Raw genomic sequence first — 6328 nt, forward strand, 5'->3', positions numbered from 1 at the left:
ATCAATGGGAGCCCTGAACTTGTTTCTCTGCAACGAGACGGTCCCATCTGGGGGTAATAGGAGACAATGACACCCGAAGTGTGTTGCTTATGTTCAGTCTACTCTGTTGTTTTGTTTTTGTTGCTGTCACTGCAGAAAAACCCGCTTCACACAGATAAGATGTCGGAAATGGCAACAGGGTTTTCAGTGCTGTGGTGGCGATCTCAGGGTATTCTGTCATGACTTTAATCCAGAACACCGGCAGAGTTGTTGTCTCGAACATACTTTTAAGGCCGCCGTCATTTGCGATCTCCAGCAGTTGATCTTCTTCTTGCACAGACCTGCTGGATTCACCTGGTTTGTTGACAGATGGGTTGCGGATCCATTCCTTGGCCGTTCGTGGGTCCTTTGTGGTTGGGAAGTAGCGCTCGAACTCTTTTAAAAGCAAAGACAGGTGATCGTGCACCAGCTGGGAGAATGAAGGCTCAGGCTCAGTCTCACCCAAAATCCCCGCTAATGTTTGAAACATGTCCAAAATGCCTCTGTTGACGCGCCGTCCCCACAAATTCAGTTTGGCTTTAAATGCAGCTACTTTATCTGTCAACTTGAAGACAGTTGTCATTTTCCCCTGAAGTGACAAATTGAGTTCATTGAGCAGGCTGAATATGTCCACAAGTAAGCCAGTTTTGGCGCTCAAGTAACCGAGAGAATACGGTCATTTTTCAAAATAAAAGAACATTCAGACTCAGATAATAAATAAAACGGAAATAATTAATGATTTATTGTGCGGCCCGGTACCAATTGATCCACGGACCGGTACCGGTCCGCGGCCCGGGGGTTGGGGACCACTGCGCTGCAGTATTTCCAACACGCAGGCCACGACAATTATAAGAGATGACCCGCATGTTTTTATTAGGAGAGCGCAGCCGTTGCTCCTACAGACCCCGTCACCACATGGTTCTGGATGATGTCAGCAGTCCCCTTCCGTGTTGCTTTCCTTGGCTTATAATATCGCCGCACCAGTGATCCCTCTGGCCACAGCTCCGAATTGTACACCTCAGTGACGTCCTCACACTCAATGCTGACTTTAAAAGAGCTGCATCTGGTATTCCCAGTCACAATACGTTCACACTGAACATGACGGCCAAGTCTCTCTTTAAGATAGTTACAAAGTGTCTCAGCATCAAGATCAGGAAGAAATTTGGTGGCAAATACATTAACAATCTCTGAATTAACGGTGTAATCAAGTAGAGGAGGCAAAGTCATTAGGTATTTTGGATAACAGGCTGAAGTGGGCTAAACAAAATCGATAAGATATTAAGTCTGGCAGTAGTAGAGGTGTTCTAAATATCTGACAAGCAAAACAATTAAACTAGTAATGCAAGATCCCATATTTACTGTATGAAAACATAATGAATGTGAAAACAGATGTTTTTGCTAGACAAGCAGCTGGAAACCAGTGTATATAGCCTGTTGCCTTGAACCAGAGCTACGTTAAATCATACAGAGTAATGTGTGAAAGGAATGGAGTATCAAGCGGAAATAGTGGCTCTAGTTTTAAGTTACAACAACAACAACAAAAAAATATTTACTGGAAAGAAATTTCAGATAAAACAGCTTTTCTTTAAAAATATGAGTTTTTGAAGCTCTGTGTTTGTCCTGGTGATCTTTAAGTGTTAATGTTATTGTGTAGCTTGTTACAGGTGCAATATATTAGTTTAACGTTGATGGCCGGTTGAATGTAAGGGCATAATGTAGTATGTCATTTATGTTTATTTATTTTATATTGTAAAGACAGTAATTTATGTGTGTATTTGTAAAAGGACCCCAGGAAAAATCATTACTGGATATTGGAGATTTGTAGCTTTAAGTTTTAAATACAATATTTAGAGCATTAGCTTTCTGTATACAATTCATTTTCAGAATCCTAACGTCAATTCTCATTTGGTTATTTTATAGCACGTTAATTACAAAAAATCATTGTGGGCTAAGGTTAATGAGCCAGGTTCAGAGCATCAGGATGGAGGCCAACAAGTTGGAAATGCAAAATAAATGTAGCCAAGACTGAATTAGTGCGTTCAAGCCTATAAAATACGTCAGTTTGCTTCATTATAACGTTCCTACAGTGATATTATCGTTAACTGTGCTTTAACAGAGGTATCTTAAAACTCTTTTCCAAGTCAAAGTAGGCTGCCTAGTAAGTATCCACGTGTTTGATTTGGCTTTGACTGTTCTCATCACGACACTATCAAGTGAATTGCAGTAAAATAAGTCGGTGGTAGTTCACTGAAATAAATTATAACTAATTGTAAGGCTCAATTCGTTAACTGACCTGTTGAGTCCAAGTTTTTTTTTTTAAACTGGCTTTAGGGGTAGGTCCTGCATGGAAATCCTTAAATTGCCGTGAGCTGTGGAGAAGTAAACTGCCCTTAACGTTGCGGATGTGCGTGAAGTGAAAGGTGGCGCGACAACAAAAACCGTTTGCGTTTCCGGAAAACCAACCCTCTCGTTAAACCAGCAGTGAGCTCCACAGACGCGTATGCACAGATTGAAAAAATAAATACTAAATGTGCTGGAAGTTGACAAACTTTGCATGCAACACTGAAGATGCAAACTAACAATTTGCATGTGAAAAAAAAACGATGGAAATCTCACAACGTCGTGAGTGACATAAAATTATCAGAGTTTAGTGCAATTCAGATTAAGTACATGACAAAATTCTAAGGAAACAGGAAAGTAGCAGGATGCATCCCTCCTTAAGTGGCAGGGACATTACCAAAAGGTCATTAAATTGCGTAAAGTGTGAATTAAAGTACTGGAACAAACAGTTAAAACAGCGTAAGACTGAGACCAAATTATAAAATTGTGCCAGTTTAAAGTAAGCATGCAAAATGTTGTATGTTCAGAACAAACAGACGTAATTAAAGGAGCCATATGAACGTACCTGTTATAACACCTGTCTTGTAAGTGTTGGAATGATTCAGGTGCCACTGCTGTATCCGTGTTTCTAGAATATGTAAAGTTAATGTAAGCAGGAATATGTCAGTATTTGAGGCTACAGCATTGATTAAATATTAATAAAGGTGATTCAAGTGAAATTATACAAAATACACCTACTTCAAATTCTGCGTTTGCAACGTGAAGTCTTTCGTGGTTCCTAGTTAACATACCATTCTTTGTTCAAATATAGACTATGTATTCTGCATAGCCTTCAAACAGATAGCTTATAAAGCTCTGGGTGCAGCAGCAGCTCCACCTGCAGGTCTGTGGGTGGTGGACAGGATCAAAACAAAAAAAGGAGTGACAGAGACTACATAGTAACAAGAAAAAAAACGTCTCTCACCTTCAGGTAAAGTGTTGAAGAGTACCTAAGTAATACACAAATACAGTGTGATCATGATACTTTATTAACATCCAGTGGAAACTTCACAGGATACCCAGCAGTACTTTAAATTATAAGCTACATACGTTGGCAAACAGGTGATCCTCGGCCCATCTTTGATCTTAAAGGGCTCGGCCTTTCCTAGATGCCACTGTTGTACCAAATCATAATTGCAGTCACCTGTTGACATCACCTGCTTCAAATGGAATCATTTCATTGTTTTACCTCATCACTAGCCCTGAATTGCAACCGCCTCAACTTTTTTTAGATTATGTTACAGGCATCAGAATCGTTGTTTATTTAGAACAAAAAATTAAACTGATGAGGTATCACATCAAACAATGTGCTGCTGTACTGTTTTAAATGTAATAGAGGACACATAATTTACAATTCACTCTTTTCTGTTTTAATTTTGATTTTATATACCATCCCAACGTTTTCTGATTTGGGGCTGTTTTTTGTGCGGATTTCTGTGCATTTCAATGGTCTTTCCCGGCAAAAAGTAAAAAGCCACCAAAATAAATGCCTTTTAAATTTAGCACAGCAATGTGTATTTTCCTGGAAATTCTTCTTCTTCTTCTTCTTTCGGTTGTTCCCGTTAGGGGTCACCGCAGCAAATCATCTGTTTCCACCTAACTCTATCCTCAGCGTCCTCTACTCTCACCAATTAAGCAGGCTTTTGAGACCTAACCTGTTTTGCTGTTTAAACTTTAGTCATGGTTAGTATTTGTGTTTGCACCTTACTGTTTTTTGCTAGTGTTATTGTTTTGTGTGTTTTTACTGTACAGCACTCTGGTGCTCTTGGAGCTGGAGAGCGCTATAGAAATAAAGTTTATTATTATTATTATTGTGCAGCAACAGTTTCCTCTTCATGACTTGCATTTTTTGTTTTAGGAAAGTTTCCTGATGCTGTGAATTTCTGGCTCGGAGAAGCAAGTGCCATCACCTCCAGTAAGAGTCGAGCTCCTTACATCTGTCACATACTGTGTGTTTGTTGTGTATAAACTGGTTGTTTTTCTGTCTCAGTGCACAAAGATCACTATGAGAATCTGTACTGTGTCATTTCTGGAGAGAAAAACTTCATCCTGCTGCCGCCCACAGATCGACCCTTCATCCCCTATGGTAACCAGCCTTCCCACTCTCCATCACTTACAGTAACCATAGTAACAATCCTCCTTCCCTTTCAGTAACCACAGTTCTCACTCTTCTTCCCTATGGTATCCATAGCAATCATTTTGTATCCCCTACAGTAACCATAGCAGCCTTCTTGTATCCCTATGGTAATCACAGCAACCATTCTATTAGGATAACCTTGTAACCACACAGTGCATTGTACAATAACCATAACAACCACCTTCTATGATCAACAGCAGATACGGTTTCCCTTGGCAACAACCCCACGGCACCATCCAGTACAGTCGCCATTATCCATCTCTGTTACTATAGTAACCACTGGCAGGGCAGTGGCATGTAAATCTGGACATCATCAGCGTAAAAATGGAAATGAACATTATGGGTAGCTATAATTACCGCAAGGGGTGCAATATATAATGAGAAGAGCAATGGAGCCAGGGTAGAACCTTGAGGAACGTCTGAAGTGAGAGAAGCTATATTAGAGACACCATCACCAATACTGACCGAAAAAGTTCAATCGGTTAAAAAAGAAGAAAACCAGTTTAAGGCAGTGCCTTTAAGCCCAACGAAATGTTCAAGTCTTGACAAGAGGATAGAATGATCAACAGTATCAAAAGCTGCATATAGATCCAACAGAACTAATAGCACAGGACATTTGGTATCGAGAGCCATAGTGATATCATTGTGAATCTTAAGTAACGCTGATTCTGTACTGTGGCAGGCTTAAAGCCTGATTGAAACTTATCAGCAATATTTGCACAATCTAAGTGTGACTGCAACTGGGTGAATACGATTTTTTTTCCAGAATTTTGGACAAAAAAGGAAGAAGAGAAATTGGACGAAAAGATGATAATAGAGAGGGATCCAGATTAGGTTTTTTGAAAAGTGGTCAAACTATCGCATGCTTAAGCGCAGTCGGGACCACACCGGCATCCAGAGAGAGATTAATGAACGTGACCAGGGAGGGGCCGAGCACGTCAAAAACCTCCTTGGAAAACCTGGCAGGAAGCGGGTCAAGGGGTGAAGAGACCGGTTTTAAGTGGGCTGTGGTCTTTTAATTGACATAAAGAAATTGAAGTGAAGGAATTAAGAGTATGTAAAACGTGGGATCCAGGCTGAGGATGTGCTGGGGGCTTAGGCATGTTATGCCTAAGAGCCCCAACCTTATCCCTAAAATATCTTAGAAATTGGTTGCACAGAACAGGCGAACCCTCGGTGGGTACTGCACCAACTGGATCAACAACATAATGTATAGTTTTAAAAAATACTCTCGGGTTACGATTGTTTGTCGCTATAGTGTTAGACAAGAATTGAGTTTTTGCCTCTTTTACAGCCTCCTGATATGCAAGGAGGCTGACTCTAAAAATGTCCAGTGAGACGTGCAAGCCGTCTTTTTTCCATTTGCGTTCGGCTTGCCTGCAGCTCCTCGGCAAATCCCAGGTAGTGTCATTTAGCCAAGGAGTAGTTGTGTTGCCAGCTCTTCTCATCCTAAGAGGCGCAATGGAGTCCATGATCCGGGCACAAGTTGAATTCAGCGAGGAGAGAAGTACGTCAGGGCATGTCGGAGGATTTTGATCCACTGAAGAAGTGAGAGTCTAAAAATGCAGCAGCAAAGTCGGAGGGGGTAGTGGAAGTAATAATCCTGCGACGTAGCCGTGGGGCCACCGGTTTGGGCAGCCTTATTGTAGCGGGACTTCAAAACGAATAAGGAAGTGGTCAGATATGGCTATATTTGCCACATCCTTAATAGTAACAGATAGACCCCGAGAAATGACGAAATCTAATGTGGGCCCCCCGTGTGTGTGAGTGGGACAGACTACTGACTGACAAAGG

The 6328-nt window shown here is 41.0% G+C and overlaps 1 protein-coding gene across 1 annotated transcript in view; it reads right to left on the reverse strand.

Annotated features, from left to right (window-relative positions):
- The window catches only part of ponzr1 (plac8 onzin related protein 1), an 11301-nt gene extending 8966 nt beyond the window's left edge, over positions 1-2335 (reverse strand). Inside the window, exon 1 of the mRNA XM_020611347.1 lies at positions 2312-2335. The gene's annotated coding sequence lies outside the window, so the exon portion shown is untranslated. The remainder of the gene's footprint in view (positions 1-2311) is intronic.
- Positions 2336-6328: the final 3993 nt, after the last annotated feature.

This window comes from Monopterus albus, unplaced genomic scaffold, assembly GCF_001952655.1.
Source record: "Monopterus albus unplaced genomic scaffold, M_albus_1.0 scaffold112.1, whole genome shotgun sequence".
Classification (NCBI taxonomy): Eukaryota; Metazoa; Chordata; class Actinopteri; order Synbranchiformes; family Synbranchidae; genus Monopterus; species Monopterus albus.